General features: G+C 42.2%; 1 protein-coding gene across 20 annotated transcripts in view; it reads left to right on the top strand.

Annotated features, from left to right (window-relative positions):
* SVIL (supervillin) overlaps nucleotides 1–22,135 on the top strand; it is a 137,797-nt gene that overhangs the window by 36,754 nt on the left and 78,908 nt on the right. The gene's annotated exons all lie outside the window — the stretch shown is intronic.

Here is a 22,135-nt window from a genome sequence, read left to right as displayed (position 1 = left end):
TAAGGCATTTTGTGTTTTTATTCTTGTGGTTTTGCGTAGAGGATGAGTTCATTCTGCTATGAATGGAAGGTGCTGTTGCTGGTTGGTTTGTGTGTAAGGTGACTCTTTTCTTTTTTAGTTTTAATACGTTAACCTTAGCCACAGCACTACAGGCAGCTATAAGAACACCCATAAAAACAAAATTTTTCAGTAGTGATTTTCTCCTGTTTAACAAGTACTATAAACATATGTGAATACTGTTACATGAGAGAACTCTGTTACAGTTTGACTCTTGGGGTGTTCTGAAGAAAGCTTCCTCCAACTTTATATTTTCTTATTTTTAAACGTGACCGGGACACAACAGGTGAAAGTCACTGGCACTGCTTTACCGTCCGCTTCTGCAGCAGGATCAGCTGCTAAAAGGGGGGAGCACGGTGAGGGACGGGGGGGAAAGAGGAGGCTTCTTGCTTCAAGGGTGTTCCAGATGTTGTGTTTTAATCTCCAGAAATGCAAGTAGAGTGTCCTTGCCAATAAGTTTGCTGTTTTAAAAATAGCTCTACTCATTGTCTCTATTCCCCTTTCAGGAGCTAGCAATGTAAGGCCATCATCCATTTTCTTTGGATTGCAAATCTGTATTTGTATCTGTCTGACAAATGGCTCTAGAATTTTTGTTCGGAATTCTGTGTTCTTTATTCTGCATTTTAGTGTAAGGAGTGTTTATTGAAAAAATAGATATATATTTTTAATCTTCCTCAAGTGAACCTTGGCAGACACCCATTTTAATACTTATTTCTATTTGTAGATTTTATAGGAGATCAAATCCTTCAAGCAGGGGGTGGGGGAAGCCTGCAGGATCTCAGTATTCTCCTTCAGGTTATCTGTTAATTTTTGTCTGGAATAACAGACCTGAACTTCGATTTGCTCCTGACTTAAAATATTTTTATATTGCTTCCAGTAAAATTAGTATTTTTACTAGCCATCCTTTTTTGTATGATCAGATTTTTTTCTTTGCTGCTTGCACTTTGAAAGCAAGTTGACATAAATTCCTCCAACATTTTGGCCTGTCTGTGTTGTGCTCCTATGAGCCTGTTAGAAGAGGTCAGTGCCTTAAAGGCCTTGAAACAGACCACAAAGACATCAGATACCAGAAGTTGGCTACCCCTGGGTCTGCACAAGAGCAGGAGTCCTTAACTTGGGTTTCAGGCTGAAATGCACAACGGGTGTAATGCAGCAAACATTTTGATTGATGAGAGGTACTAATATCAGCTTCTCTTTGTGCAGCAGATGCTTAAATATTTGGAACAGGTACACATTCTTCCTTGGTATCTCGGGGGGATTAGTTAGTCAATTTAAGCATTAATTCTACCTCTTCTAATGCAGTTTTGTCTTGACTGCATTGCTAAATGACATTCTTGGGAGAAGTTTTCAGTGTGAGGGAGATTTTCAGATCTCTAGGAGCTTTATTCAGAACGAATACAGCTTTATATTTGGTATTTCTTTCCCAAATTCCGTATATTTGTTAGTGTTAATGGAATAAAGGTAGTGGGGAGCAGGCAAGGAGTTTTAATCTGGGTATTGCGTCTTTGCTTTTTATATGGAGAAGACAGATTACAGCATAAATTTAATTGTACGTAGAGCCCCAGAGAGGGTAAGGAATAATGAAATTGCAGACTACACATTTCTCCTTCACAGTGAGTCAAGGCAGACTCAGAGGGGGTGGTGTTGAGCCATTTGTGACCGAGACATTTTCAGGCAGAGGCTGTAGGTGTCTTTTGCCAGTTTGCTGTGTGGAAAGGGTATGTGTGTTATAATGCATGCGTCATAATGCATTATGAGCTGAGGTTTCTGTCTTGTTTAGATTTATGTTGATGAAGTGGTTTGAAAGCTTTTTACAGTCTTAGTACACTTGTTTAAGCAAACTGTTCGCCACAGCGTGTAGAATTTATTTGTTTTCTTGTTTGTTTAAATGCAACATTGTCATTTTCCATGCTTGGAACGGATTCACAAGACAGGCTCTTATCTATGAAGCCTTTCATATAATGAATATAACCAAAAATTGCACAAGCACGTTTAGTTTAAATTGCCACTGCTGGAGTGCGTTTTTGCTCTCCAAGTTGTTGGCTCTTACGCATGGCAATCTCCTTACAACTTTAAAGAGGCAAAAATCTCTGGAATAGTTTGCAGGAACAGGGTGGCTGAGATTGTTGACTTTCCAGAGGCATCGCTGTGCCTGCTCTGTTTTCTTGCACAAGACACAGGCTTCTTTTTCTCCATTTGGAAGCCTCCGTTTGACATAATGGAAGGGAATAGTATGCTCTTAAGAGAAGCAGTAGGCAAAGTTCTCTTCCCTTATGAATTCCCTGGTTTTGCTACTTTCCCAGCTAGGCAGTTTAGAGTTAACCGATGCATTGGAAGGTCTCTGGTTTTTAATGAGCAAAGCATGTCCTAGTTGGAATCTGCCTTAAGCAGATAAGAATGCATTGGGTAAGTGGTGATAAAAATGCTTCTGATGTCACTTGCTCACATGGTGTTATGTTCAAGGGAGCCTTTCAGCAGAGAGGGTAGAACAATTATGCATTAAGTATTTGCTGATTTCTCTGGATGTAGTTGATGAAATGGTCCCTGTTTGCTGTAATGATGCCAGTTTACAGAGTTTAAAAAATAAAATTTAAAAAAAAAAAAAGTAAAATCAGACTTCAAATAACCAGATAAAATTAACTCGGATTTCCAGGGTTGTGTCTCTTCAGGTAAACAACAAACGTCACGATGAACTTGGACATAAAGCATCATGTGTATTAATAACTAAGGCCCTGTATTTTTCTAAACAAACAACAACAAACACACAAAAAAGCATGTCAGGCTACATCAGACCATTAGGCAGATATGTAATTTCCCCACAGAACTGAGCTTGCGTGCCAAAGCCATGTGCGAAGGGAATACTGCTTCCGTGGAGTTAATGGCTGCCAAGTGTGTTCCTCGGGGCTTATACCTGTAAAAATGTTGGCAGTCAGCAAAGACCTTCAGGATTTCATTCTTCCTCCGTCATATCGGTGTTAGATTTGGTCAAAATTGCTGTATATTCCCCAGCATAAAACAAAGCTAGCACTGTCTCCTGAGAGCTTGCTGGGCAAGAAGGGAGGAGTGTGCAATCAAAACGACTGCACAAAATGGTCTAGGATGTACTCAGGTGGTATGTGCTTTACATGTGACTTTTTCAGTCTTGCTGTTTCTGAAAAGAAATGGAACTAAGCCTCTGAGACAGCTAGAATAACTCTGCTATAAAGGTAATTGCCCCAGCTGCTTATATGAGAGAGACAAAAGGACAGTATTTCAATGTCATCTTCCACTAAGTACCAACTGGAAACAAGATGAGGTCTTGCTGGAAGCAGTTTCTCAGTCCTCTATTGGCACTCCATTGGTAACCAGGAGTTAGTAATGGTAATCCTGCAGCCACAAGGTTCCAGCTTCACTGGATTTCACTTTTTTCTCCTATTCTTTGTGAATACAACTAGCTATTTTTAATTTTTATTTTCAAAGGTTTTAAGGTTGCATACCACTGAAGCGTGCAGGTAAGAAACTGAAGAAACTGTGCAGTGAACAAGGACAGTCAAAAGTGTAAGGAAATATCCAAATGTTATGTTGTTTTCAGTGGGAACTTGAGCCCTGTGGAAAATTGCTGAATTGCAACAATGAGATAGGAAGGGTCCTCTCGGCAAGCAAACATGAATAGCTGGAGGTTGTGTTTCAATTTCAATATTGTCAAAATGCATTTGTCAGTTTATATGTGCAAGTAGTGGAGATACTGATGTTTTGACAATTAGTGTGTTAGTCTCTGGGCTGGGGTGAGTCCTGCTACTCAGCCATTTAAAACTGAACTGAGCAGTTACAGAAAATGTTTCTGTACCTCTGCAGAGCTTCAAGAACATTGTACTTTCAGTAATCCTTAACCAATTGTATTGAGAATGAATAAACCCATTAATAGCTTTTTCTTGTCAATTTTGCTTATATAGCAATCATCTAGAATAGTGCTTCAGCTGGTTGCACTTATTTTGTAATAGAAGCAGTAGTGAATGACAACACTCCTAGGAGATATGTATTCTATTCGCAAAAATTTGCTGTGTGGACAACTTTTGGTATTTTTTTCCTTGCTGAAGTTTCTAGGAAGCAGTAGGGTCTTTGGCTTGTTTCCTTCAGAGCAAGAATGACTAACTGAACTAACCACATGTACTTATGTAGGCAATTTAATTTTTTGAAATGATATGTAAGTCTATCACCGACATCTCCTCGAGATTTTTGGGGGGTGTGGATCAGGCAGCCTTAGGGGTACATATGTATGGAAAAGGCATGTCTGTAAAGGGGTAAATAGACTGATGTTAATGTATTGATGCTTTCAGCAGATGCAAGTTGATGCAGTGAAGAGCCAGGCAGGCTAACAGTTCTGGTGCCAACTAAGGTAGAGGAGGATCAAAGGTGGGAATCTATGCCAAGTCTTCATCTCGCTACCTCCTGCCCTGTGCATTTGAAGCGACCTGTCCAGCCGAAGATCTCACAGACATGGAGCAAGATATTAGATCTGTGGAGCACTGTGTTAGGTTAGGTTCTTTGAAGCAGCAGTAAAGAATTGCTTGTCTCAAAGTATCTCAGAGCTCAACAGAAGAGCTTTGGTCATAAACTTATGTGTGGCATGCTGAGTGCCAGGTAAGAAAGAGAAGTGTTCAGCTAAGAGGAGCTCTGGTAACTTGAATAGTTGTGAATTTTAGAGAACTCCCATACGCGCAAGCCATTGTCATTTCTCTTCTGACCAGAGGCTGGAAGTCTTTGCTGATCAGTCATCAGATGAAGTCACAACTCTTAACATGTAAGGGTTCCCTTTAGGTGGGCACAGGAAAAAAAAAATGATCTGTCCTGGCACTTACTCAAAGCCATAAGGTATTTCCGGTGTTAATCATGTACTGGGATATTAGGATTGTATACATATATACATATAAGTATATGCTGGATATAATGATTTGTAATGGCTGAGTCAAAGGAGAAAATATGACATGAGGTTGCTCAGCACACTTCAGTCCAACGTTTTGTTCTCTGAGCTAGTAATGTGTCGAACATTAACTAGGAGGATTTATAGCAATTGCTAATTGCAGAAAAACAAAATCATCAGTAAGACTTCCTGTGTTTGTCATAGCTGCCCAGCTTGAGACAAGGGAGCTCAAGAGTTGCCATGCAGTTCCTGTGCTTGTAGACTGCTGTTCAGGACTGTCACTTGAAGTAGGAGTGCAGGTTTCTGGCTGGAAAGTTTGAAATTCAGGTCTCTCCATTTCTTGTAGAAATGCCTAGACAGTTCAAACACCATTTGGTGAGGCCAGCAACATTCTTTCCTACTGTCAGCTGCATTAGTAAAAGCAATGAGTAAAAGCCCAGCTATGTTAGGTATACCCAAGCACACCTACTGGGTCATGTCCTTGCAAATGTTAAAGGCTAGGCTTACCAAGGTTGTTTTCTGACTCCTTTAGGCAGCTGAAGGCTTGGACTTACAGATGAGAACAGTGAAAGTGACAACCCTGATTTAAAACACTGCTTTAGGAAGCCCTCCAGGCCATTGTCATCCCCCAGCTTGCTCCTGACCCATTCTCTCCACCTGCCGCAGTTTGCCCCCTGGCCACACAGGTCAGGGAACTGCTGTCTGAAGGCTTTTTATTCTCTTCTCTCTAGCCCTATGGGTTCCCCAGCCCTGCTCACCATGGCTCTGCCAGTGCCTGTGCTGAGTTATGTGGGGGTGAGAAAAGAGGTGTTCCATGTGGAAGTGAGAGTGAAGGACAAGCGAGTAGGCAACATCGCTTAGGCTGGAAGGCAGGAGCAGGGACAAAAACCGTGGGCTCTGTGAGTTGTGAGATGCCTCAGTGACTTGCATTGCTTTCACATCAGGTGAAATGTCAGCACTAAACGTGTACAGCTCAGGCACTATTATACTGTGTTCTTGACAGCCTCAGTCTGCTGAATTCAGAGGCCTAAACAGACCACGGTAAGGCAGATAGGACAACACGTTATGTCTTATGCCAAAGAGAACTTCTCTCTTAATCTAAGACACAGTGTTGATTCTTGAGCCAAGCCTACTGCTGTTTCTCCTAGCCCAGTGCTCAAATTGCCCTGTTATCTGCTTGCCTCTGCTCCGTGCATCTGAAAGAGCATCGTGGAGACTTAGGTCTGAACAGCCTTCTACTTGAAATTAGTCAGTTCTGCACCTTTCATTTGAGATTTAAATAAACTTCTGTCTTGAATTACAGAGGCTTAGATGCTGCCTGTGCTGATTTCTTCGGACTTAAGTAAAAAGAGGTGTAAAAGTAAAACTAGGACATAATTTTGAAGTGCAGATACCAAAGACTTCTATTTGATATCTCAGAAACTTCACAACTTGATTGAAGCCAGCATAGAAATTGCTAGTTTCTTACTGAAATATTGAATGGATGAGTATTTCCAAGTTAAACCCAGGGCCAGTAATTGAGTAGACTTTTATGAGTGACTTGCAATTGCCCATGATGATGTGAGACTGTATGCAGACAGTGAAATATCATGACAGCACGATTCTGTGGAAGTAATTGTCAGGAAAGAAAGTGACTCTATGCACATTCCTCTCAGCAGACACATAAGATAAAGCGAGGACTATTAGGCTTGGTTGCCCTGGCTTGTCTTCCTGGCTTAGCAAGCAGCCTGTCACTGCAGGCCGCTTGGTCCCTCTGCAAGATTTCAAGGAGACAGAGGCACAGAGAGGCATGAAAGCAGGGGTTGAGACAGATCAAGGGTTAGAGACCAGGCTTTGAGACTGAAACCTAGGGCTGGTTTCAAGGAAAACCAAGGGAATTTATTAGGTAAGTTCTCCCATGCTTTTGTTTTCATTGTCTTGATTGGATAAATGGACTAGTTTAAACAGGATCTTTGGGTCACCTCTCTGCTGGGAACAGACAGGGTTGATATGCTGGGATAATAGTCTGAGATTTAATCTGGGTGTTGCGTCATGGGATTACACCCTAGGAGGTGTAAATGGCTGGTGCTTGACATGACTTCACTCACATGTCGTGCACCCTGACAATGTTCAGTACCTCAGAATATTTTGATCTTTATTCATCTTTTATTCAGTGGCTGTGAAACGCAACCTGACTGCAGGACGTACTGGGTAGCTCGAGTTTAAGTCGGCTCCAGATTGATTAACACTTCCAAATTGCTCTTCTTTTGCAGCACGTGGTAATTACTTGAATTACAAAGTAGTCTTCTGGCGTTTGCATTGCTTCAGCAGAACTAGGTTTTTGTGTTGAACGCCACTTCCCATTAGCAGGGGAGCAAAATTTAAGAGTGGCCCTTGCACATTACAAGACTGGTAGGCTGAAACCTAAACGTGCAGGGTGATGGAGCTGAGCTGCATCCTTCTGCCCACCAAGTGATGCTCTGGGGTATCACGCTGGGCAGACAGGTGAAACTTCCCGAGGCAGAGGAGCCATTCTGTAAGTTCACGGGGGTTAAGTAGAGTACAGTAAAAAACAATGGAGTTGGTAGTACTGTTCCCGTGGGCATCAAGCTGTACTCCTTGTGGGTGGTCTAGCAAGGCAGTTGAGCTGTAAAGTTAGGAAATATTTACATAACGCAGGACCCTGACCCTGGCCAATGTGGCTCTATATCCTACGAGAGCACTGGATGCCAAAAAAACCTGGGCATTCAGCTTTACCGAGCCTATTGTTCTTTTCCATGTAGCTAAAAGTCCTTCCTACAACCACCTGCCAAGTGCTGTGGCTGTTTAGCTCTAAAGGTTGCTGGCTACCCAAACATAGTTTTGTTACAGGCTGGGGATTTAGCTTGCAAGTCCATAAAAATAAATAAATGGGTGGTGGTGGTGTAGTTTTGCAGCACAGATTTGTTTGTTTTTTCCCCCCCTCCAATTGGAGCTCTTAGAAAAGCAAAAATCTAGCTTTTAGCTCAGGGATTCTTGAAGTAATTTATTTTAACCTTCTGTTGTTGTTTTAATAAAAGCATTCTCTTTCTCAAGGAGATTGCTTAGAAAGGAAAGGTTCCCCTTCCCCCTCCACCACAAAGAATCTATCCCTTTTGGGGCAAACAGGCTGCTTGTGACCGACAATAGGGTTTTGTGTTCTGAAGACATAGCATAAATTATTCCCTACCCTCCCCAAAGAGGTCTGGGAGAGAAAAAAACGAGGCCAAATAGCCTGGTTTCTCCACAGAAGGAAAACAAAAATAGCGTAGTTTAACCACAGTGATGGTGTGCCTGCTGTAGTCTGACCAGTGTCAGGGACTGTCTGTAGTACCAGAGTTTTTCTCTAGATTTTGGTAAGAATTTACAGTTTTATCCCAATTCCCAAAGCTGTGGCCTGGGACCTAAAGGAAGCATTGACTGAAAAAAAGCTCAAGTGATGCTCTGTAAAGCATTTTATTTGTGGTACTTCACACTTTAAGGACTGGCCAATAGGCCATTGTATCAGTCACAATTATAGCCTTTCCCTTTTTAAAACAGGATCACGATTACATCCCTCAAGACTTCTGACCTTTCTTCCTGACTGCCTTTGAGTTGCTGGTCTCTAATTTCCCCTTCCTTACCCTCCAGGGATTAAATCCTTTTTTTATTACTTGTTATTCTTTATCTGTGTTTCTGTCCCCCTCTTCCCCTGCTAACTTTGAATAGTCTGCAGGTTCTGTTTTAAATGTAATCATTTGCCAGACAGTACTACTGGAAACGACTCCTTGAAGTTGAGATCTTCCCTTTGCTTTTTAAATATTTGGAGCAGAAACTCAAACAAAGCAGAAACTTTGAATGCTTGTTTACGGCAGATCAAAACTCTTTGCGTGTTTGTTCTGTAGTGGTGATGGTGAGGGGAAAATCACATAGTTGCATAAATTGTTCTACGGTAAGGCTTGATGATGCCTTCAGAAAGGTCTATTGAAATTCGTTCTGTTAGGAAATGACAAAAGTAGTTCTGAGACTTCTTGAGCTTCTGCTTTGCTGACAAAGGAGGAGCCCGGTCAGGGAAGAGATGAGAGAAATGGCACGTACTATTTGGCTTTCTAGTTTTGCTTACCAGCTTGCATGAATATTAGGAGGAAGCTTCTGAATAACTGAGTAAAAATACACCTGGCTTAATACATTTAATATGGCCTTAAATCCACATGCCTTTACAAACTGTGCTCTAAACATTTGTCGCACAATTCAATTCATAAGAGCTTTTGATTTACTTGTACTGTGAACTTCCATTGAGCTCCTTTTTTAGAATAAGGAGATGCGTTAACATCTGAGGAAGGTTGGGTCACCACGCATGTGTGAAACACAATAATGCCCAAGCCAATGGTTTCAAGCACTGTCACGGTTCAGGGGGTGATGTGAGGGGGGGACGCAACTGTCAAGCAAATTACATATTTCAGTACAGAAGAAGTGTTTATGCCTCTTGGTAATGGAATAATGTGTCACAAACTTTATATAGCTGTTGCAGTGTGCCAGTGTCGTCCGACCTGCAGCATTTGCTGAAGCAAGCTGACTGCAGGAAATAGTTGTCTGTACAAAACTCATAAACCCCTTGTGGTTTGGGCTTTGGGAATACGAGACTGCTTTCTTACATGGTGGCAGACTTTGAAGGGCTGGTTGTTGCATGCCTGGCGTCTAATTCCTGCGCCATGTGGGAGGAGAGAAACGGGAGGAGATAAGGGAGAAAGAGGTTTTAAAGGCTAGAACCAACGAGGCCTGTGAAGAAGCACCCTGTCCGGCGGGGGGATTAATAGGCATCCTTAGAAGTAGCACTCAGATGTCTGCTGTGCCTATTAATCTCTCCAAAATGACCTAGGTGGCTGGACCAACTGCAGGCTTGATACACTTTCTGTCAGCATAAAATTGGTTTGTAATAAATATGCTGAGGAAGCAGCAGGAATAATGGAACCTATTTGGGAACTGACGTGCCATTGGGTTTTCATAAATCCCTGGAAGTGTAACGCTGGCAAATGAATATTCATAAACCAGGCTATTAAAACTTTAAGAGAACCTTGAGGGGGTGATGATGTCAGACTGCGGAGTTAATTATAGAGATGGTAAAGTTCTTGGCTAACTAGGCTGAGCATACGCTCACAATAGTTTTTACACAATACGGCAATCAGAGGGAGCTACAGTATTGGATGTAGGCTCTGAATCTCTTGATATATTCCCTGAGCTAAAAGTCTAGTGGTTAGAGGAGGAGAAGTATTTACATCTCGCTACTGTGTAAATAAATTGGCTTCAAGTAGTTGAGTAGCTGATTGTGTCTTTTGTGATTATTTTTGTTACCGAGTTGTTCACGATTTCTGGCTTGCTTGCCATAAAGTACCCTGCTGGGTTGGGAAGCTTGTGGTGGCTCTCAAAAATTGCCAGTTGTCGGTAGATGTGATGTTTTATCTGTGTCATTCACTAGACTTGTTATGGGGGACACCAATACCACAGTAACTGTACTCACACCTGGTAGTGATCAGTTTTAATGATTGTTGCTTTCTTTTAAGAGACTATGCCTCTTGAAAGAGCTATGAAAAATATAATTTCTGTTTTGTAGGACAGAAGTAGTTTATAATGCTCTTAGAATTGCTGAGGGTTGGAGAGACCTCCAGAGGTCACGGTTCTGGTCTCATTTGGCAGAAACAAATTTAAAAAATCTCTAGTTTTTGCTGGTGGTCACTGTATTCTTAATTTTCCGTGGTATTGATTGAAACTTTAGAACTGCCAAAGCAAATCCCTCATATGTGATTCTGTTGTGGTATGATGGGCAAAAATGATGAACTATTTGGAATCAAGGTAGTCAAGTCCTAAATTTTAGGACCTTACTGAATTAATGTTACTTATAATGTAACTAATGATGTTCCACTTTAAAAAAAAAAAAAAAAAAAAAAAAAGCAGCAACAACAACAAAAAAAACCCCACACATTTCCTTCCGTAAATAGAGAGCGTGCTAGAAAAGAACATGCTATTGTGTTTCCTGAATCAAGATCTGTAACATAGGACCCTTTTAACGGCACAACTGGTAGGAGGAAGAGGAATAAAAATAATACTTGGATTTTTTTTTTTTTTTGGTATGTGGTGTAAAGCTAAAATCTAAACCAAACTAAACTAGTCATTTGTTTGGGTGAAGGAATTAAATGAAACAGCTGATTATCCCCCGTCTTCTGCCAGAGCAAGGAACAGCAAACGCTGTAAGCATAGATGGAGCAGTTCGTGAATACCAGCAAAAAGTCTGAAAACAACTGCGAATCTCAAAACATGCTGAGTAGGATTCTGAAGGTTTGGGAGGACTTCAGAAAGAGTTCTGACTTGTTAGGAAGTTGAAATCTTACTTTGAAAGAGGCAACTTTCAGCTGTGAGTAAGTGGTAGAGATGCTGTATAGCCATAAAGTTGCAAGAAGCCCTGAAGTTTGACATACCAGAAATAATGCTTGTAAGAGCTCTCACAAGCTGGGGGAGGGCAGCAGGAAATCGCTAGTGTCCAGTGAGACTTGCTTCAATTTTGAGAAAAGGAAGATCACTTCTTACCTCAGCCTTCAGCAGCCCTTGTTGTAGGGTGACTAAAGAGGCAATGTCAGCTTTTGGGTGTAAAGTTGGGCTGCCTTTTTACAGTTGCCTTCAGAGGAAGAGGAAAATATGTTTGTCATGTATATAATGTCACAGTTTGCATCACTAAGTACGAAGTCTTCCGTGCTTATTCCTCGGCCTTGGATCCCCTCTTACGAGGTGACTCGCTGCAGACTCCGTCTCTCCCCTACCCTTCTGCTCTCTCCCTTCCTGCTCTAGGCTCACCAAAGACACTAGCTGTGTGGCCTCCCTATTGGAGATCAGTTGGGTAAAATAAAAAATACACGTTTGGAAGATGTGTTTGATGACGGAAAACAAACTTCAGCTGTTCTGGACAAGAGCCTTTGGACTGTAGCTTGCAGGCAGGCAAAATTGTGTCGATTGCATCTGTGCAGGAGACAGCAAGGCTGCTTGTCAGGGAGGAAGGACTGAACAGATGCTGAGCCTCCATCACTAGTCTGTCCCCTGGGAAGAAAATCCACTTTGTTTGAAGTCCAGGTTTCTCCTTAGCAAATTAAGTTTTTTATTAGTTATTTCCCCTCCTTTCTCCTACAGCCTCATTATTATGTTGCTGTTGTATTTGGCTTTCTTGTCTGAATTGTTTGGACTTCTCAGATGGGGAATTGGCATTTTTAGGTAGATGCAGAGCAGGTTTGGCTCAAGAGGTTCTGTGGGTGCCCTCCCAAGGTGAGCAGTATCCACAGGCATAGCGACTGATGTAATCAAACCTGCTGTCCATCAAAGGATGGATGCAGGTGGGATATTTCTTAGGACATTTTGTGTCTGCCATGGCAGCCAGGTGTTTCTGTGAACGGCGTGGTCTGGAAAGGTTGGAAGTGAGCGGCCGGCTTGGTGGTGATGGTGCACCCAGTGCAAGTGCTGGAGGTATCTGCAGTGACTGGATAGCAACGTGAAAGTGAACATTTTTTCCTTACCTCAACAACGCTGAGCCAGTGCTCCCGGAGGAGCACAGGGGATAATCCAAGCTAAAGACTGTACAGAACGTGAACTTCAGCTTCTGGAACAAATATTCTTTTTCTGAGGAAGATGAAAGTGCCTTTAAATAGATACCTTTGATTTCTATTTTGCTTCAGTGCCTTTTTTTAAGGTTCTTTTATATGACCTTGGCAAGATCTGAGATGAAGGAGATTGGGGGTGAGGGTGCCTGGATGGGACTTAATCATGTCTTTTTCAATAAAATAAAACTTGCTGAAGATATGATAACTCTCCTAACTGAGAGCATTCCTTGGTGTGAGAGAAAGCAGAGTGAAGAAAGGAAATGCAAACAGATCTCATGTGGCCTGTGAGGTAGGGTGAGCATCCGAGGTGAGCAACTTAAAATTCATAGGGTCTCCTGCTCTCCTCTGGTTTCCTCTGCTGCTTATGTTTCTGAGGCTCTTGGAAGATGGGACTATAAGGAATATGGCTGGCCTTCAGTCTTAGTTCTGTTTATTTTTGTCAAAGTGGGCTGGTCAGGAGGTGTGTAAAAATAGTATCTCTTCCCTGTCTGTGGGAAGACGGGGATGTGATCCCAAGCGGTCATCGTGTAGGTATTACAGTGAGCCCATGAGCACTAATGCCAACGTTTGAGGTGATTCCTGCATTTTGGTACATCTATGGTGCCCAGTTTGAGGCTTTATTCCCAGTCATTTGGCAGCATTTCAGTTAGCTGTTTGTCCCTATCCCATTCATAACCAGTGCTGCTTGTGTGTTACGTGTGGCTGCATAATCTGGATCCAGCCCCTGCTCTCAAGCAAATACATTGCAGTGCTGAAGATAGCACTACGATACAGGCAACAAGTATCCTAAGGAGTTACAGCTGGGTGAACTTGAAGCTTTATAGGATTTCTGTGGTGCTCTTGTCTCTGCCTAAAAGCGGAGAGTAGATTTCTCCTCTTCCCTTTAATGATTAATAAGCGATTACAAAGGGGTTTTGTTTGATTGCTTTGTCAGACTAAATCCCGCATTTGGTTTTTTGTCCAGGGTTGTTTAGAGGAGCATATGGCTGTATCGATGGTGCAGGGCTGCCCCTCGTTTTGCCAAGTTGTTATTTTGCATGTGGCTGGGCACCGTGTATGAAAAAGCCCTGCCCTGCCTGCTCGTGCATTGTTCCCAAATAAAGGCATGTCTGCACTGGGAGCTGAGCCTCCAGCTGCCGGACCTCGGGGAAAAAAAAGGACCTTTACCCACGGACTGAAAAGAGGTGATTTATCTGCAACAAACTGTGCCTTCCCCAACTCTCTTCTCTTTCTCAAATTAGATAAAAAAAAAGTTGTTTTTAAACTTAAATAGTGCAAGCTGGTTATATGTTCATGCTCTGTAGCAAATAGTTTAAGCACCTAACCATCAGCCCTGACGTCACCTCAAGCTTACTGAAATGTCCAAACAATCAAAAAAAAAAAAAAAAAAAAAAAAAGAGCAGTTTAGATCGGAAATGTTTGTGTTCCTGAAAGGTATTTAGTAAGTGAGTTTTTCCTTGTATATAAACTCTCATCTGCATGATAAGTGGGAAGTTGAACAGGTACCTTTACAAGACAAGGCAGTAGTTTGGGAGGCTTTTTTTTTTTCTTTTTCTTTCTATGCCAGAAGTGCTTTTAATCAGGGTTTAATTCCAAGTTGAAGTGGCATAATAACGTTTTTGCTGTATGTTCTAAGGGCATAGCTAACATAAGGTTGTTAGGAAGAGGTAATTTATTAGACCAGCTGGTATAGGGGGGGAAAAAATGAGACAAGCTTTCAGGCACACCAGCACTTCGTCGCGTCTGAAATAGAAACAGAAGATTTCAAGGTTAAACAGAAGTTACAAAAAACTGCTCCATTTAATGAGATATGGGTTGAACTGTCAAAGAGGAGCTTGCTGGTATGGTATTCCTTCGGTGGGGTGGGGAAGGTAATTGATTTACTGGAGAAAAAAAGAAGGAGTTTATGGTCTGGAGAGGCTATAAACCTACTACCTGGTGAGCACACGGCTTTTCTTCGTGTCTAGGGGAGTTAGGAAAGTTCAGTTCTTTGTCGTCTCTTTGGAAGGTTTTATTTTTATTAGTTTTGTTTTGTTTTTGAGAGTTGAGATTGCAAGATCAGATTCATTTTTAGATAAATAGTCGGGTTTATTTAAAGGAACTTTATCAGGCAAATGTAGTTTCAAGCCTTCTTTGTCAACAGGTTTCCATTATTAGCCTACCATTATTAAAGTACGAGGTTACCTAGTGGTCAATTGTTGTAAAGTTAATAGCAAAATGGAAAAAAAAAAATACTGTTTGTTTGTTTATTTATTTATTTATTAAAGACCAAAGTACTTGCTTCCAAAATCAGATCAAATCTATTCTAACAGAACCTCTGAATGTTAGTGGGTTGTTTGTTCCTTTTAACCTATAATTTTCCTCAATAGGAACAAAATTCAGAGTTGAAATGCTAAGAAACAATTTCAAGGCTTTGCAAAATGACAGATTCTTTGCTTGCTCTAATGGAGCTGACAACATGTTTTTTTAGGCTTTGAATTAGGATGTTTTATCAAGGTGGTTATTTCAATACATGTCTGGCAATGCACTGTCAATGTATATTAGGCTGTACGCTGTGGAGGAGAGCAGAGGAAAACTATTCAGTGCTCTTTCTGAAGCTTTTCACTTTTTTTCTGTAGTGCTGTACCCTAAAATGATTGTTATAGTTTAAGCAGCGTCAGATTAAACATGTTAAAGGAGCAGTCATTATCTTCTGACTTTTTAGTTCATTTTAATGGGCTGTCTGTACAAATGCCCTCTAAGTTAACCCTTGTATATGTTAACAGTTGCTTTTAAAGTTATGATATCTGGCTTCATCATGCAAACCTGACTTTGCATCTCAGTTATAAGGTTCAAAACGATTGATGCCATTTGAGTGGTCCGGAAAGCAGCCTGTTCTCTTTCCTGAGTCCCACTGCTGCGTGCTAAGAGGGCAGAGCTGTTTGCTCAGCTGTGTCCTGTCAGTACTGCAGGGGCTGCAGAGGTAACCCTTGCGTTTAACCCGAGCTCTGGGTAGGTGGAGGAGGTCGGAAAGGCTTAATCTAATTTAGATAAATTGTGTGCCAGGAAAGGGGTGTAGTTGTGCTAGCATTTGTCTTGCTCTGCTGGAAGCCAGCTTCCTCCAACCTGGTGACCCAACAGTGGAAAAAAAAAAAGTGTCATGTATTGGGAGCAGCTTGACATGTATCGGATACATCAGATACATCATCCTCTGTGATCCTTGATGTTGTAGGGTAAGGCACATCTGTGTCTCAGCTTCCTTGAAGGCAGTTCTTCAGAAACTCCCCATATTGAGGTATGCTTAAATATCCTTTTCGCGTGGCACTTCAGTCATGGTGGCTAGAATTGGAGCCGGCATTTTTGTGTTTTGCTCTCAAATTCCTTTAAGACTAGTAACTACTTGTAAATCCCTTCTACCACTGCCTACTTTTGTAACCTGGCTTATGGATCTCAGGAGATTTCCTGAAAACCTAAACTGAACACCAAGCTACCCTGCAACTGGTCTCGAGGCATTAGATAGCTTGAGTATGGCCTCTGTATAACAAACACACGGAGAAACTAATATTAAAAGCTTACACTAATATGTCATTTTAAAATTTGACCAAAAATAAGTAGCAGCACTACACATTCAAATAATTATTGATATGGAACAAGTTACAGGAAAAACTGTCATCTAGTTGGAGCTTACTGGAGAGTGGCGGCTTGGTTTTAACAAAGGTAAGGGCTTTGTCCGCGTGCTGGTCGCGCATCACCGAAGTGGCTTTCCTTTATGGCAAACGTAGGCAGCATGCTCTGTAAAGCTGGAATAAGAGGAATTCTAAATGGGAGCAGGGAAGAAGAAAAAAAATAATTCCCAATTCCAGTAGACTGTGATGGGTATAACTATGCACTGGTTTTACATAATGGAACCCCAAATGTGTTCTGAGTTCTCATTCTTGCTATATTATTTTCTAAACCCTGCCTCCTAGCAAGGGTCACTGAAAAGAAGTCAAGGCTCTGCTACAGTCTCTAAATTTGGAAACTGAAGTATCCTGTATGGAGTCTGTACTTGTTTATCTTCTTCGCAATGTAAGTTATTAAGGGGAAAAAAAAAGTGTCTCTCAGAACAGGAGAAGTTAAGCCTTCAGGTAAGGCAACAGAAGTAAAATGTAAGCTTTATTTTGAGGTGGTAGCAGTAAATTTGTCACGTTATTTAACAACTCAAGTTACTGGATGTTCCTTTTAAGGTACTTGCCACAAAGTAGTGAATGTGAAATGCCCTCAGTGACATGCTTTCACCCTTTAGGAAAAAAAGTACTTCGACTACCAATTTATCACTAACACAAAGAAACAACTGCTTGACTTTTTAAATAAAACAGGCAGTGGTGTACACGGATGCAGATTTCTGGCATTCCTGCTGCTGATTCACCTTGGCATCATTTAGTCTCCTCGATTCTTTTCCCTGCCTTTCTATGTTTGGAAGTCATTTTTCAAGTTTCCTTACCAAGCTGCCTGCCTCCTGTTTCTCTTTGCTTCCTGATTACAGGATGAGAAGATTGTATGGGTAAATAAGACCCTTTCCATCAAAGGCTTTGTGTTTATTCTAACAGAAAATTTTCTTAGTCTGTAGCTGAAACAAATGTAAGAAGTGGAAAAGAAGAAATAAACAAACAAAAACACAGCATAACTCTATCTTTTTTTTTCCTGTGGGCCCTCTGTAGAAAACAGTTTCTATGCGGATGGTTTTTACATACCTTCAGACCCTTGAAATATCAGAAACTGTGGACACTCTCATACTGTTCCTCATAATGACTTGCAAGAAATAAAGATAATCTTGGCAATCAAAAAAGCTCAAAAAATCAACTAGCTGAGAACTTACATATGCCAAAGTCTTTAATAGAATGCTTTTTTTCCTCCCTTGAGGGAGAAAAGTGTGAATTTGACTATAAAAATGAAACTGCTTTCCAAGTGAAATCCCTATATAGTGTCCTCTCTAGGAGCGGTCGTCTAGTTTTGGTCAGCCTTTATTAAATAGCATTCTGGTGCTCCAGATCTTCTTGGATAGGGTTTTGTTATTTTACTGCATATTGTGAGCTAATGCAACTCCTGGACTTGCTCCAGTCTGTGCTGTCTGAAATACAGACTTTGGGTATAAGCTGCTGATTATGGTTTCAGACTTCCCAGGAAACAAAAATAAAGACCTGAAGAAAATGCTGCAGCTTTTCGTAGTGACCTCATGCATGGCCACATGCTGTCAGGATGTTTAAGTTTCTTGTACTGGGTTTTAATGCAGGCATACTTTCCATGGGAGTTTAAACTACTACTGTAGTTTGACTTAAAGCCATTGGCAAGCAATACACTTACAAGATAGTCTAAATGTCTTGAATTGTAGCCTTGACTGAGCTCTTTTCTGTTTACTTGACTATTTGAGAACTTGATTTTGGAGTCAAAGCAAGATATGTTTATGCTGAAGTGTGATACAAATTGTTAAATCATTTATTTGGAGAAACTGATGATTACCTAGATTTTCTACTGCTTTCTTTTATTCAGTTTTTTCATTAGCACGTGTAGCACATATATAGATCAGGCCAGGTGTAGAAAGGCAGTGAGGAAAACAAGCATCTTGCTTGGACTTCAAAATGCTTTGCATGGAGTGCTGATATATCAATTTAATAGCAAATGTGCCAGTACTGCTGGTGTGCTGAAATAAAGTTCCCAAACGGCTCCCGGAGGCTCCCTGCTGCAGGAAGGAGGGCTATTCTTGTGCCGTAAGATTGCCTTCCGCAGATTCTGTGAGCGGGGCATTGTTCTAACGATAAACTAGATGTGTTTCAGTGAATTTCTTGTGCAACTGCCCCACACATGCTGTTAAAGTGCTGAAGCTCGTATAAAATCTCACTTTGGTGCTTGGATCAGGAGCTGAGGGTACAGCCTTAGCAGTGGCTGTGATGCCTGTGAGGGATGATGGGGTGTTTTAACAGCAAGGCTTCTCAGGGTCCATGTACCCCCAAATTCTCCACCTCTCATCGCTCTGCAGAACTGCAAGGACCTGGATTTGGAGAAGGCGGTGTGGGTGGGAAGAGAAGTCTTGCTGCAGCGTGGGCCCCATTTCCTTGCTGGGTTCTGCAGCCCATGCTGAGCTCTGTCCTGCTGCAGCTAAGCGTGTTGTTGCTGCCTTGGCCAAGCCTTGAATATCTCGCTCAGCAGCAGACTGCATCCAGACGTGACAGAGGGTTTTGTAGCATCACCTGGCACAGGGCTATGTACCACTGTGCCTGCTGGCTAAGAAGCTCTGTACTGTGCCTGTCTGTGATTTAGGTGATAATGTGCTATTCCTCAGCAGTGTTCTTCCTCGCTTCAAGACAAATGCTGCTGTAGGTATATTTTCAGAACTTGGGTGGCACAGCCTGCCTTGCAAAGGCCTAGTCCAGCACCCAGCAATGTGGAATCCTTCCTGTAACTAGTTGTGACTGTATTACTATAATACCTGCTGACCATCAAGACATCCATGGAGTCCTTCATTCTTTCCAAATCTAATTTGTTTAAGCTGTCCGTCTTGCCTTTCTTCTAAGGGATGTCTCTTTTTTCCATTACACACACTCAGTGCCTCTCTTCAAACAGCACAGTGTTCCTTCGTTGCTATTCATGGGGCAAACAAGTTGACTGATGAAGGGAATTCACCTGCAGAAGTGTCCAAGACCATCAGCATGCTCACATCATGGCCCTCTAGTTGGTGGTGTGCTGCTGAAGTTGAGTTTTGTGTGCTCTGGGTTGGTACAGCTCTCACAATGTGCAGATCTCTCCTAATGAAGGGGAGGGTAAATATCAAGCAGCAAGACTACTGGACTGGACAGTCTTGTGCTGAAACCTTCTGGCCTTCTGGAGAAGGAAAACAAAACCCTGCTCAAGAAGGCGGCCTGGTTTGGGGCAGGGGTGGAGTGGGTGAAGGGAGCCACGAGAGTGGGACTGGGTGTGATGGGAGAGTCTGCAGTGGGAGCTGGAAAAGAGGCAGGGGAGAAGTGGAAATAGGTTGGGAAGCACTGAAGAATGCAAGTGTGGTGGGATTACCCCTAGGATGGGGTGCAGGAGGAAGGCGGAGGTATGCAGAGGGCAGCAGGAATAGAACCAGAAAAGAGGGATTGGCAAGGATGAGAACTAGGAGAGGAAAAGGAGTGGAGCTGGGAAAGGCAATTTTGGTCTTGGGAAGACCAAGACGGGTGAAATCTGGGGCGAGTGCTCCCATGTGGGACGAGTTGCAGCGTGGCAGAGTGCTCCTTTCTGCCAGCACGCAGGCATCCAGGTTGCACCAGCCTTGGTGGCTGTACCCTGTACATTCACAGGGGGGCATTTGGGAGAGAGCATAATGAACCTCTCAACTTCCTATACATCTGCATCCACTCAGAGATTTGTAGGATCTCTGTTTTCTCTGCTTGCTACATTTCAGTTGACCAAAGTAGCATCGCTACTTTGCTTTCCAGCTTGAAGGGACTGTCTTTAAACCAGGGGGAAGAACCTCCCCATTACCTCACTGAAACCCCATCCCTCGTCTGACCAAATGTGTGCCTGCAGCATGTAACTGTTGATTGTGGTAGATGTATTTCCTCCCATATGACTGAGGTCTGAGGTGGGAGTCGACTGTTGTAAGGTCACTGGAGGAAGCGGCCTGCTTGGGGGAGTGTGTGAAAAAAACAAACTCTTCAGCCTTGATTTAAAGCAGAGGACTTGTGTGAGCCTTTAGCCTTTTCCTTAAGTGTCACCTTTGATGTGCATAGATTTTGCTGAAATTATCTTCCAATCCTCTTCTTGAAGAATTCAACAAGATCTTTACTACCTAGATCTGCACTGATCAGGTATAGCTGACAAACAGCTCTGCTTTGTTGTGAACAGTGAGAATACCATGCTTCCTAGTGAGGGTGACTTCTGTACCAACCAAGTATCCTTTTGCAGTTAAGATATTTAGTATATAGATACAAAAATGTTAATTCTTGTTTTTTTTCTTCATCTTTTTTCTTAATAACAGTGGAGAAAATACTGCGGTATTTCTAAACTGTCCCCAAAATAGGACAGTTTAGATAAATAAATTCTTAATGTCTGTGAGCTAAGATGGGAAAATGGGAGTGTTAGAATGGAAAAATGTCAACTGTTACTTTACCTCCATTTGAAATTAAAACTGCGAAAGTACAATAGCATCTAGTGTGCAGTTGCACAAATGGCCCTAAATTAACAGATGCCAAATAATTACCTGTGAGTGGCTTTTTGGATGTGTCTGACTTTATTCTCCTTTTTAACCAAAAAGAAAGACAGATTTCCTCCTGGTACTTTGGGTTTGTCAGTGTGTATTCTGAGAGACTAGAAAAATGTTGATGTTTTGAAATGCATTTCCTTTATAAAGTAGTGCAAGCCTGGTAGGTTTTCTCTCAGCCCAGCCTGGATGTCTGTGCAGTGTGACTGACTTGCATAGTCCACGGTGCTATTCTTCTTCATAAGACTTTGCTGACAGATCTGTCTAATGCATGCATGCAACAATCCATCTCATTGTTATTTAGTTTTATACAGCTTTCGCTATAAATATTAAATAGTAATGAGAACATACTGTGCTGCTGATCTAAGCAAATTGGACACAAAGTGAGTTAGCTTATTTTAGGACTACTTGTGTGTAATCATTTCTGACCCTTTTTTGAATGTGTCCCATTTCTTTGTATTATTGAAGCTTATTGGGTGAGAAAGCACTTTTAGCAGAAAATCAGCAGTTCTGAGCCAGGATCTGTGAGTGCATCTGGGCACAGCTTCAACCTGAGATGCTAATGGCTAAGCTTACAAACTGCCAGCGTGATTTGCAGCTGTATTGTTCACCGTGCAGTATCTACAGAGTATCTACAGAGTTGGCCATATATGCTGTCACTTTGCCTCTTAATAGTATGAACCTAGGGTTTATTGCAGGAATAGGGCATACCTGTGGCGGTTTGGTTTCTTTCGGTGGAGTGATAATCATGGCTTCATTTAATCACTGTGTGTTGGAGATCTTTCTAACTGTGAGAAACATTTGGTAAGTTCATCATTACCGCTAGCTGTCCTAGGCAGGTATTAAACCCTTACAGGGCAGTGCTTCTTCAGTACTTCAAAGCTGTTGTACTGAGTTTCCAAATTTTGAGGACTAAAAGTTTCCAGAACAATGGGCAGCGTCCCCTGTTTGTTCTCCAGTGCCTCCCACGTCCTCTGGAGACTTTGTGCCCTCTGCTGAAAGGGGACAGCCAGCCCCTGCAGCCCTCGGGCAGTGCACTCAGCGGGGCTGTTTCATTCAAGGCCGCAAAGCACTTAGAAGATTGGATGCTGATTTTAGAAACAACAAGGTACAAGCAGCAGTTGAATTGCCTTGATATTTTACTATACGGTGCCAGACAGGGACTGAAGTGCCCTGTCTGGCCTGAAGTACACTGTCTGCTCTGACGTGCAGCTCTGGGCGCCCCGGAGGGGGCTGGCAGCCCCACGGCGGAGGTGACCGCGCTCTGCCTGCTGGCTCCAGCCTCGGAGCAGGCTCTTTGCTTTCCTTGCAGACCCTGCACTGTGAAAGAGGATAAGATGGTGTCCAAATCTAGCATCTTGA

This window comes from Cygnus olor, chromosome 2, assembly GCF_009769625.2.
Source record: "Cygnus olor isolate bCygOlo1 chromosome 2, bCygOlo1.pri.v2, whole genome shotgun sequence".
NCBI lineage: Eukaryota > Metazoa > Chordata > Aves > Anseriformes > Anatidae > Cygnus > Cygnus olor.
The sequence above is the reverse complement of the archived record's forward strand: the minus strand, read 5'-3'. Positions and strand labels throughout refer to the sequence as shown.